This window comes from Pipra filicauda, unplaced genomic scaffold (assembly GCF_003945595.2).
Source record: "Pipra filicauda isolate LSUMZ 115617 unplaced genomic scaffold, ASM394559v2 scaffold431_size579624_pilon, whole genome shotgun sequence".
NCBI classification, from domain to species: Eukaryota; Metazoa; Chordata; class Aves; order Passeriformes; family Pipridae; genus Pipra; species Pipra filicauda.
The window spans coordinates 406184-418742 of NW_024104567.1; the positions used below are offsets into that span (position 1 = coordinate 406184).

The 12559-nt window shown below is 45.9% G+C and overlaps 1 protein-coding gene across 2 annotated transcripts in view; it reads left to right on the forward strand.

Moving 5' to 3' along the window:
* The first annotated feature begins 490 nt into the window (after positions 1-490).
* Positions 491-12559, forward strand: part of EYA3 (EYA transcriptional coactivator and phosphatase 3) — a 55881-nt gene continuing 43812 nt past the window's right edge. For both annotated transcript variants that reach the window (XM_027713603.2, XM_027713605.2), the window contains exon 1: positions 491-574. The gene's annotated coding sequence lies outside the window, so the exon portion shown is untranslated. The remainder of the gene's footprint in view (positions 575-12559) is intronic.

Consider the following 12559-nt stretch of genomic DNA (forward strand, 5'->3'; position numbering starts at 1 on the left):
CGTGGGAAGGACCCGCGCTGGGGAGGGGACAGTGTGAGGAGTCCTGTCCCGGAGCGGGAGGAGCGGCGGGGACAGCGTGTGACGGACTGACCCTGCACCGCCTGGGGCAGGAGGGAGAGAATCGGGAATACAGCTGAGTCCAGGAGGCAGGGAGATGTTTTAGGATTTGGTTTCATTTCTCATTACCCTACTCTCGATTTCTCTGGCGATAAATTAAACCGATTCCCCCAGCCGGGACCTGTTGGCCCGTGCCGGTGCCGGGTGAGGGATCTCTCCTGCCCTGCTCTCGCCCCACGAGCCTTTCGTTCTGTTTTCTTTCTCCTGCCCGGCCGAGGAAGGCGGTGATGGAGCGGCTTCGGGAGTACCCGGACGGGACGAACCCTCCACAGTCAAACACCCCGCGAGAGCCCCATCGCTGGGCCGGTCCTGGGGCCGCAGCGACGGCCCCGACAGGGCCCCGCCCGGGCGGTGACGCCACTGCCGGCGCCGCGCGCTGTTCCGGCGCGGGCGGGAGCGCGGGCCCCGCTGCCATGTCCGCTGCGGGCCCCGGGCCCGGCTCCGGAGCCGCCTCTCGGTAAGAGCCCGCTCGGGCCCCGGGCGCGCAGCCCCCGCGCTGCTCCCCGGCTCGGGCCGGGACCGGCGGGCTGGGGCCGCTCGGCCGCGGAGGCGCGGGCGGCGGGGCCGACGCGTGTACTCGGTCTGTGCCTCTGCCCCCGGCGGAGCGCGGCCCGAGGGGCCGGGGCAGGGCCGGTGGCGCGGGGCTGGACCGCGGGCTCGCCGCCCCCGAGCCCGGCGGGATGTGCCCGGAGCCGGGCGGGAGGGGCGGGGGGCGCTGCCCGGCTGCCGGGGCTCGCTCGGGCGCGGAGGAGCGGCCGTAGGGGGCCGGGGATCGGAGGGCCCTGGGACGTGCCCAGGGCTCCCGGGGCGGCCTCACCGGGCACGGCTCACCCGCACCGCCCTGGGGTGGGTTCAGCCGCTCGCGCTGTGCGGGTGAGCCCAAGAGGATGTTTGGGTTGGGCAGTGCCATGGTTAGTTGGGCTTCGCAAGCGAGGTTGGATCCGCATCGGCTCTGCTGGATGCTCCTGGTTCTGGGAATGCTGTGCAGAATTGCTAGAGCTTTTGTGTGCAGCCAGCTCCAGCACAGAATGCCTTGTTAGTTTGGTTGCTATACTGCACGTTGTGGCCGAATGGTTTTGCAGACTAGAGGTAGTCCTTCATGGAACATAGCTGTAGCAATTCTGATGGAACATCGTACAAAAGAGTCGTGGTGGACTTGGCTTTCAGTATGGAGCTAGCTCTGCTTCTGTGATGCACTCAATCTGTAGTGTAGTAACCTCCAACTGATAATTAAAAGTCAAGATACTGATTAAGATAAGATTTTTATGATTATCATTATCTGCCACTTGTTTGTTTTCCTTCACTTTTGTCTGTTGTGGATTATCTTAAACTCCTGAAGCTGAATAAGATATGATTTGTTGAGAATCACAATTCACATGCCTCAGGTCACTGGCTTCATAATAAGCTACCCTTAAAAAAGTATGAAGATAGTGGTTTCCTCAACCTACAGACCTGTTGGGCTGAACCTACGCTGTTTGGAGATTTTCCTTTTCACCTCATGGTGCAATCCTTCTTACTTGCTCACTTTTGCTCTCCAGTTTTTGTGCCTCAAGGGTACCTGCAGGTACTGTCTCCCTGCTCTGTGTTTGAAAGCTCACTGAGCTTGAAGTCCTGCAGTTTCCAAGCCATTGCAATTCCTGCACAGTGTCTGCCTGCAGCTTTTGTATTCCCCTCAGCTCTTCCTGCAGCCTCAGCAGCAGTTACAGCACCTGGGTGACTGTGTATTGTTGGGTTGTGCAACAGGTGTGATAGAAAAATTGTTGCTTTTCAATCGTTTGGATGAAAAGCTGTCACAGATGTATGCAATAGATGTAGTAATTCCTGAGTTATTGGTGACTTTGGAAGGATTTGTAACTTCTCAAAACTTTGCCCATGTAAATATCCAGATGTTGGATGAATTTTGAGTTGAATATGTCAGAGGACACTTTATAAATGGGTTTCCTTGTGTTGCGTGAATGGGTTTGAGCCCCTCTGCTGCAGATTAACCTACCATTTTTAAGTTCTGTGTACTGAAGGGTGGTTATAGATGGCTAAACATAAAACTAGATAAAATATACTGAAATATTTTATTGAATGAAAAGTCGGGCAAGTAGTGTGTTCCTGTGTGCAAGTCATGCTGTACATGGAGGCACTGAAGGCAGATAGTATGTCTCTGGGACAGGAGTAACTCCATGCCTGGACTCTCAGTTAGCAGGGGTAGGATTATTTTTTTCCCTCCCCACATATCTCTTCTCTGTTTTCCGTGAAGCCGCTCTTAGAAAATGGATGTTTGATAAAACTTGTGTTGGGTCTGCAAAACCCTGTGGTTGGAAAAGGAGCTGTCAGAATGGAGATGTGCAGAAACTTCTGAGCCTGAAATAGAATTGTTACAGGACTTAACAAATATTCTAGCACCAAGCAGCATCTACAGACCACCCACCTCCAGAGAGCATCTTGCAGGAGCTCCAGAGTGGTTTTGTCCCCTATGCCATGACCAATGGCACTCACTGGTTAGTTAGGAAGGTCTTTTTCAGCTTTTTCTTGCTTCGTCTTATTTATAATTTATTCTCTTTCTTTCACCCTAATTTGTCTGGAATTTTTTTCCTTTATTTGGTTAAAGGGCAGCAAATCAGCATCTCTTCTACAGTGTTCTCTGGTGGCCCCTCTCTAGCAGTGATTCTGGGATTTAGGTCACGTGGATGCTGTGACTGGAGGCACTCTAGTACCTGAGGGGAGTAACTTCAAATCCTTTATCCTTGCGGCCACCTCCAAAGCGTCAGTGAAGGTGGTGCTACAGAGGCTCAGCTCTCCTCCTGATGCCTTATGTAGCCTGATGTTCAGGAGGGTGCTGTGACAGCAGGGCCTCTTCAGGGTATGGGGTCACTGTGATTCACACCAGTCGCTGCCCTGTCTTTTCCAGGTTGTCACCACTCAGTCCTGTAACTGAACAAGCCTACTGGAAAACAAGCCTTGTATTTCAAAAAATAATCTAGGATTGAGATGGAGCTGACTGGGAGCTCTTTCCATCTCTTAAATAAACTTCTATTTGGGTTAAAGGTGTGGCTAGCTTAATTTCAGAGGTGATGGAACAGTTCAGTTCTGCAGAACATGGGTCTCTCCTGAGCTGAGTCTTGACCATGGAGCTATTCTTGCATCCCAGGAGCTTCATTCTGTGTCTTGAAATGTGTGTTTGTGTTTGAATACTGACAGTGCTGTTTCTCTTAGGGTCATCAGCTGGAACATCACTTAAAGCGTGTGGCAGCTTTAAACCTTGGGTGATGGTTTCTGTTTCTGTACAGATTGTCCTATCATGTGTAATTCAATTTCTGAGATTTTACAGATCAGTCTCATACTAATGTCTTTTCTGTGACAGTTTTTTTTTCCTATTCTGTTTGAAAGAGCTTAAGAAATTCTTCCTTAAATATGACCAATTTAAGATGATTGGGGTAGAAGAATGCATATTCAGGACCAAGTTCACTTTAAAAAGCAGGTGATTAATTATTCTTCAGAGCAGAAAAGAACGTAGCAGCTGTTTTCAAAACCACATGGAAGTATTCTGGGTAGAAAACCTGGGTTTCTGTTCTTCAGATTCCCTCATGCTGCTCTTTTGGTAAAGGCATAATTGTTCTCATCTACCCACTGGGGAGAACACTGTCACAGAATACAACCCTGTTGGTTCAGGGCTTTGAAATTTCACATACAAGTCTGGTCCCGTTTGCAATATGTCTGTTCTTTGTTCCATACCTTTAAAATAGCTCTTGAAATTTCAGAAGCTGTTGCCTTGATTATTCTGTGTGTTTTAAATCCCCATTTCCTGTCAATCCAGAACTTTTGGGGTATAGGAAGGGGAGCTGGCCTTTCTAGAAGATAAAGGGATTAAAAAATTACGGAGGCCCTCTTTTTCTTCATTAGCTCGGCTGGTATTCTGGAGAACTACAAAAACACATGAGATTTAATTTTTCTTTTTCTACTTTTTTTGTGATATGTGTGGGTGTGCGGGGGTTTGTTTGTTTGTTTGTTTTGTAGGGTTGGTTTTGGGTTTGTTTGTTTGTTTTTGTTTTGTTGTCTTTTTTTTTTTTCTTATCCAGTAGTTCGCTCACATGCCAAGCCTTAAAAAATAAAAGAAGTTATGAAATACTCACTCTTACCTGACCTGAGGAAAGCCTGAAAGTCCCCATGAGTCAATGGTAGCACTGCTGGAGGCAGTTTACAAGGTAGCAAAAGTAATTATAGTAATTCAGCGAATTATTAATCTGTGCGATAGCCATCCAACACCTAAAGAATTATGCCGAATAAAAACCAGCACCAAGTTGTCATGTCAGTTTCTCTTATGAATGAAATTACTTTTTTGTGGCTGAGGTTATAAAAAACCAAAGACAGTTGGTCTTTACTGAGAGTGTTAATTCTTGCTGAACTACTGGCAGAGTCATGCAGCAGTATGTCATGCAGCTTCTTTCTCCAATGAGGGAAGTAAAAAGCAGACTAGTGTTTGGCAGACTAGGCCTAAGTCAGGGATGACAGCCCTTTGGGAAAGGTCTTGATATTGACCTTTCCTTTTAGATTTTGGAGCTAAAAGGTGGCAGAAAATACTGTGGGCTGTTCTTTCCCAAAGGTTACCTGGTATGCATGGTGAGCAAGAAGACACTCATTCCTTGTGCTGTTGCTCAGCCCGAAGGTGTATGTCACCCTCTGGTTCTGCCCAAACTTCAGTCTGTTCCTCACCGGCCCAGAGCCCCCTGGGGATGGGCCCTTGCTCACAGGTGACAGAGCCCTGAGGGCTGTGGAAGTGGTTTGTTCTGTTCTCCTTTCTTGTCCCAGTTGTCAAAAAACCTGGTTGTTAAGTTCATGGAGTGTCGAGTTAAACACACTTTGATTACCACTGCAGGAGTTGACATAATGTGATTCACCTTGCAACTGGTGTCAGCTGAAATGAAAACACACAATTTTATTGCTGGCCACAGCTCAACTAATCACAGACCTGTTAGGAAAGCAGTGACCAGGTCATTCTTCTGCCTGCATTCATCTTACGCTCCAGATTTTCTGCAGTCAGCAGGCACTCCAGGACACACAGCACTGGTTTTGCTGGGATTTATTTGTTATCTGGTTAGGGATTAATTTTCAATGCTAATGTCTGAAGAAAATGTATTTATAACAATGAAGATATCTTCATGATCTTGTTTGTTTTCTCCTGGAACCACAGTTAGACATACCAGAAGGTCTGAGGACCTGTTTATATGATGCCTTAAGCAGTGTAGGTCATTTTCTTTCTTATTTTTTGTATTTGTTTTTTAAGTGTTGACAAGAGTAAAATGTATGCTGTGGAAAGGTGCAGACACAAAGTTTGAGTCTTTTCATGTGCCCACGGTTGTGTGAACCCTGAAGTCTGATGCTTTTCTTTAGCTCACCTCCTCGTTTTCTTTTCTCAAAAGCTGTAAGTCAGGAACTGCAGTAAGTTTAAAAAGCAAGCAAACAAGAAAACACTCCCCCATCTCAAACCGCCCCCCCCCCTCCCCCCTTTTTTGTTTGTTTGGCTCTCTGTCAGGCCTTGTTGACTGTTTGGTTGCTCTTTGCAATAGGTGCAGTTGCCATTTGGCTGAATCTGGTAAAATAGTCTGAGAGACACCCTGTGATCAGGAACACTCCAACATGGCTGCAGAAATGTCAGACCTTTCCTGCCATGTTTCCTTTTCTGTATCTTTGGTGTGTGTCGTCCCATTCTTTCAGGGCCTTCCAATGATTTTTTGTGCATGTGGCAGAAGTTAACACACATTTGGGATTACTGCATCCCTGGAAGTGTCCAAGGCAAGGTTGAATGGGGCTTGGAGCAACTTGGTTTAGTGGAAGGTGTCCCTGCCCGTGACAGGACAGTGGAATGAGATGGTCTTTAAGGTCTCCCCAAGCCAAACCATTCTGAGATTTGGTTACCCTGTGGTAGTGCTGCTTCTGAATGAACCTAGAGGTTCACTACTTGTAGTAGCAAGTAGTAATCCATTTTGGGTTACTCAGTGCACTGCTTTTCTGTGATTGGAAGACTTGGAAGAATGCAGGAAGCAGAAAGTCTCTTTCTCTATAGTAAAGAAGAAGTTTCAAGTAGGATATTCCAAAGACTGAAAGCTTATGTCACCACAGGTTTTTTATCTAGAAGTATAATTTTGTTTTCTGGAGGAGAGGGTTGTTAATTGACTGAGTCATTGTGTTTAGAAGTTAATATATTTGAGTACTCTTGAACTGTAAATATTTTATGTGGGCTAAATATAAAGAGTTACATAATGACTAAGCTGGCAGTTAGATAATTCAAATAAATAATAGCATGAAAGACAAAAAAAGGAAATGAGAAAAGACGGAATGCAAACAGGGAAGAGAAAGGAAATATGAGTGTATCTTTTACTGTGAAGGTTTTGTCATCCTGGGCTCTGTGTGGAAACTTTGTGCTATTTCTGTGCATTTGAATGTAGCTTTATTGCCGATTGTCCTGGTCTGGAGCATAGGTAAGCAAGGAGCACTCACAGTAAATAAAATAACAGCACCTTCTTTTTTATAAAAAATAACACACAGCGTAGTCGGGATAACTCAGAGACCTTTTGCTTGCATGTGAGTTGGTCGCTGGTAGCACGTTAGTTATGGTTCATACTGAAGAGGACATGAACTAACATGAAAGAAAAAGAGAATTGGAAGAAATGGGACCTTTAGGGTAGATTTCAAAAAAAGGTCTTTGGCCATTATTCAGGCAGAATTGTACCCAGTGGAGGAGATGGTGCTGCTATTTGTGAGGTATTAATTCTTGTTTGAAACTTGGCTGACCTGCCAAGAATAGAGAAGGAAAATGATTTTGTCAGCGAGTTGTAGCAAGAAATGAATCATTTACCGTCTAAATCTGCCTCTGTTTGAGACCTTATGTGATTCTAAATTTGGGGGTTGTTGCATTCCAAGTAGGATGTGTTTGTTCTTGGTTTGTAATTTGTGGCACAGTAGTACAACTAGTTTTAGGTATTGTAGTCATAGCAGTTATTTGATGGTGACCACAGGGAGTAACCCCAAGGTTATGCTGTCTGTACTGGAAGAAGAGTCTCGGGGAGATGATGGAAGGAGGCTTTCCTGGACTGTGGAGATGCTGCTGTACAGGAATGGACAGGGCCACTGTGAGTGAAGGGAAATAAATGGGAACAGCATTACAGATACAGGAGAAGAGAAGCGCTATTGAGTTTGAGTTTGTATGTGTGGAAATCCTAGACCTTAAATGTATTACTGGGGTTGTATTGGCAACCCCTGGGTCAAGGCAGTGACAGCAATCAGGACCTATTAACTGAGATCAGAGAAACTGCACATTTGGGGTAGTTCTAGAGGAAGATTCCAACTGCCTGGACAAAGACCAGTTGTCTGCCTCCTCAGGAGGCGAGGCAGAGAGTAATGCACTCAGTAAATGACTGCTTCCTACAGCAACCCAGTTTAAACGGTCAAGAGAAGTTCCTTTTTGGAGTGTTGTGGTTCATAGGACCAACAAGAGTTGGTTCGATGAACTTTAAGCTAGTATTGGGTTGGCTTGTAGCAACCGCAGTACAATTAGATATAGCTGATTAGAAAGGGACAGCAGCCAAAATAAATCCAGCACATGGATATTCAATTTCAAGAAATCAAAATACCTAAAAATGAAACAAGTAGTTTAAAAATCCCCCAAATCTTGAAAAGATATGTCCAGAAAATAAGCAACCTACAGGGAACTTGGAGGCTGTTTAAAAAATTGTGTCAGAAGACAAGATATACTGTTTGAAAGCAAACAAATTGGTGTATGTATCCCCTCCAATATCCCTGCATGGCTCAATGGGAAAACTAAAAAGCCATCATGGGGAAGAGATGAGCATTTAAAAAAAAGGAAAGTGTGGCAGGTGAGAGCAGGAAAACATGTACCATGGCAGGTAAAATGAGAATTAAAAAGGGTGAAAAAGAAGTTGAAGATCACCTTGGACAGCAGGCTCAAACCAGTAGTAATAGATTCTCCGAATTCATCAAGAGCAGGAATCCAGGTAGTGATTATGTGGGACTGCTCAGTGGTCAAGGGTGGTGGAAGGGGCACCTATGGTGTGATGGAGAAGCTCAGTTAATTCCTTGTTCTCACTGTTAGAGCTAAAGGTGGGCTTTAGAGGACATCCAGGGAACACCATACAGATGACTGACTTTCACAGCAATAAGATTGGTAAAGTTATGAAGGACAAAACCACTGCTTACTGGAAAGTACAGAGTCAGTATGGCTTCTGTGCAGGGAAATTCCACCTTGTTAATGGCCTGGAATTCTGTGAGTGCATGGGTAGATGGAAGCTACAGGTATAATCAGATTTTCAGAAGACATTTGACAAAGTTGTATTAAAAAACCAGGTTTCCCCAGGCTTGGAGAAGAGGTGCTCTATCAATGGAAGCTGCTGAAAGCAGAGATTTGGACTGCAGGGCACCTCACGAGGTGCTCACAGAAGGTGGGTGGCTCAGGATCTTGCCCACTGCGGTTTTGAAAATGTGCAGTGGTGGACATTTCATCACCCCTGTGTGACACTATTGCAGTGCAGACCTCTCACAAGGTAAATAAATTTTTCCTCATGTTGCCCTGGAGTTTTCCTTGTTGTAAGAGACTGTTACCTCTTTCTCTAGTCTCTTGAGTCTGGCTGTGTCTTTTCTATACCTTTTTTAGTCTAGCTTGGGACAAGCCTTCCTTGCTGCCAGGACTCACAGCTGACTCACGTTGTACTTGTCCACCAGGACTTTTCAGGTTCTTTTCTGCATAGCTGCGGCCTCTCAGTTTGTTCCCAGCCTGTCCTGTGGGGTTGCCCCATCCCTAGGGCAGCACACAACTCTTGCCCTTGTTGAATGAACTTCCTTGGTTCCTGCCAGCCCGTTCTTCTCCCAAGTCATAGTCCATCTGAATTACAGCTCTGCTTTCCAGGCTTCTGGACTTCACCTCCCAGTTTGGTCTTATCCACAGATTTTTTTTTTTTGGAAGGAACCTTCTGTACTGTTGCATTTGTCATGATGAAGATGTTAATTCTGTGTCCACTCTCATCTCTTGTGGGTTGCTTTTTGTTACCAGCTGCTAGTTAGATTGTAGACCTGCAGTCTCAGTCCTTTGAACCTGGCAGTCCACGCCATTTTCCTGTGGAGAGCAGTCTGTCCATAGTTTATACCTTCCCAGTATGGCTGCAAGCATGCCAAAGGACTCTGCATCACTGAAAGGAGACACAGAAGATTTAAAGCTCCTTATTCCACAGAGCAAATAATTTCATCAGAGAGGGCAGTCAGATTGGCCAGGCACTGTTTGCCTCGTTTGTTACCGGTCTCTTGCTTGACCTTCACGTGTGTGTGAATGGTCTCTGTGGGGATTTACTCCACAGCCCCCTGAGATGCTGGGAGGAGACAGACAAGTCTGACTGGCCTCTTTCTCCCTTATTTCCTGTCTTGAAGTGACATTTGCCCTTTTCTAGTCATAAGTCACCTCCCAGATTGATACGGCCTTTCTAAAATGATAAGAAGCAGATCCTTCTCCTGTTTGGTTTTACAGAGTTGTGTGTGTCCAGTTTTCTTAAGGCAGTCTCTAACTTCATCTTTCTCTGCTGTTGTTAGTGTCTGGGAGCAGCAGGGTCACCTGGTCATGAGGGCAGGTACCCAGGGTCAGGCAGGTGGATCCCCAGGAGGCAGCTTTGTGGTCAAGCTGGAAAGTCACATCTGTAGCTCAGGTGGGGGCCAAAGGGGAGAGCTGCAGCTTAAAGAGAAGCCTTTGCTGATGCCTCCAGTAGAGCTTTCTGGAAAAGTTGTCCCCAAGGTCACCAGCTGTACTGTCTTGGCCCTGAGCCCAGGTAACCAAACCCCTAGGAGGGGGTATATTTGCTGGGGGTCCTGACAGGTGACACTTTCTCCCTCCAAGCTCTGCTGTGAGGCACAAGGACTTGGGAGGCCTCAGCAAACCTTGATGGTAAAGCCTGAAGCAAGGAAGACATTGAATGCCTCAGCCCTTCCTGTGTCCTTGGTCACTGGTTGCCTGCCTGCTCAGCATCCAACCAGCAGTTTTCTTGGCCTGTTGCTGCCAGTGTGCTCACAGGAGCACTAATGTCCTTCTTCTTGTACTATGAATCCCCAGCCAGATTTGAGCCAGCCAAGATTTTGATCTCTGCATGCTTCAGCAGTTCTGGTGAAGTCCTCATAGGTACCTAGTCTTTGCTTGAACTCCCAGATTCTTCATTTTTTATCTTAGTCAGAAGTTCTCTGTCCAGTCAAACTGTCCTCCTTCTGCATCTGCTCATTTTCCTGCCTGGTGGGGTGGACTGCCCTTGTGCTTGGGGGAAGCTGTCCTTGAGGATCAGCCATTGCTTCTCCAGGCCCCCTCCAGCACCGTACAGATCAGATCAGTCTTCTGAACAAACTGGGAGCAGGCTGGTTTTGTTACTTGTCATCTTCACTTCTCCTGGGACCTTGAACTCTTACCTTGTCTCATCACCACCTAAAAAAATGATCTTCAACGCATTGAGAAACCTGACTTTTGTTCCCCCCACCGTGTTGCTCTCACAGTGGATGTTGGGGTGGTTAAAGTCCCTCTGAACTGGGGTCTGCAATCACAAGGTTTCTTCAGCTGTTTAGAGATGACTTTATTCAGTTTTCAACGTCTACAATATTCTACTTTCTTGGCTACCCTTATTCTGTCCATCATCCTGTAGCAGAGCTGGTTTGTCTGAGCATTTTGTCACCTTGTCTTAGCTGTGCTGTCCCCTACTTGTTGGATCTTCCCTGACAAACCTAGTTAAAAGCCCTCTAACTCCATGAGCAAGTCCAGGGAGCAGAGGACAGGGCTCAGTGGTCACTGCAAAGGCTGGGGAAGAGACAGTACTCTTGATGTTGGCACTTAGACTAGGTTTGTCCAACATGTTCACCAGTGATCTGGGGGAATGAATGGCCAATGAAATCTCTGAAGTTTACTCATGTTACTGAAGTTTTGAGTTGTAAAAAGCCACACCAAAGGCAAAAGGAGACCACCAGACTGAGTGATCAAGAAGTGACAGAAGAGCTTCAATGTAGATGAATTTACAAGAAATTAAGGTAATGAACATAAATACAGTTTAGATTGCTTTACCTAAATTAAGGGTAATTCATGTAGGGAAAAGCAATCTAAACCCTTCCTACAGAGACTGAACTCAGAATGGGCAGTTGTGACTCCAGGAGAACATGAGGGTATGATGGGTCACTGCAGTGATTGCTCAGTGTAAGCGGCAGCCAAACAAAACGCCTGTGGTGTTGGTGGTGTTAGGAAGGGTATTGGAGACAACAGACTAAGACATCATTTTACTTCACTGTACTAAAGCTGTGGTTGCAGCCACATCTCGTCTATGATGTGGAGCTGTGGTTGCTTTGTCTCAAGAGGGAGCTAGAACAGTGACCATAGGGAATGAAGCAGATCCTTACCAAGAGAAGCTGAAGGCTGGGACCCTGATTTGGAGAGAACGTGATCAAGGTTCACAAAATCCTGAAGGCAGGGAATGTGCCTGCCCAAAGCCAAGCTGTTCACCCAGTTCTGCTGTACCAGGACTGAAAAAGCCCTTGAAAAGCTGGTGGAGGTGGCCAGGCTGACAGATGTCCTGCTGGTGACATCTGCCGGTGCTGCTCTCAGGGGCAGCATGGGCTGGGTGAGATGGACCCTGTGTCTGCTCCAGACAGATGTTTCTGGGCTCCCCTCTGCCTCTGCCAGCAGGACTGATGCTGTGTGAAGCAAATGGTATAATAAATCCACTTAATTATAAGCAATGGCTCCTACTGAGCAGCTGAGCGTTGAACACCATCATTTAAACTGGTTTTTTTCCCAGTAAAAAATCTCAAATATCCAATACTTTATTCTTAAATTTTTTTTGGAGCAGGTTACTCTAGCAACTGGTGTTGCTAAGACACAAATGACTACAGATGTTCTCAGAACTGATTGCACTCTGATAAACACCATGTCTGCCTCTAATACAAAATAACAAAACCCCCTAAATTAACTGTAGTCACAACCTTTTTAATAAAATCTTGGTGAAGATTGTGTACTGGAACAGTTTCTCTAACAGAACTGTAGGTGCATTTCATGGTAGCCTCTGGTGTTAGCCACATGACTTTTTGATATGTACGAGTGAAATCTTTTATTGAAAATAAAGTTTAGAGCTGCATAATGTCATTAATTCCTTTTTGTGGTTATTGTGATGCAAATTTGCTGTCTTACTCAGAGAAGTTTATAATGTTCAGTCTTTTTTTCAGGAAATGTCCTAATCTACTAGAATGTGTCTGAAGTAGCTTTTAGGAATTAAAGGCCGAGTGTGTTGCTGTTGGGAAGTTTGCTTTAAAAACCGTGGAAGTCAAAGCAACATTTTTTTTTTCTGTCCAGAGCTGAAGCTCTAGAAATTTGCCACCCATTTATCAATTACCTGAAACACAACAATGTATATGAGCCACGAGATTCTGAGTA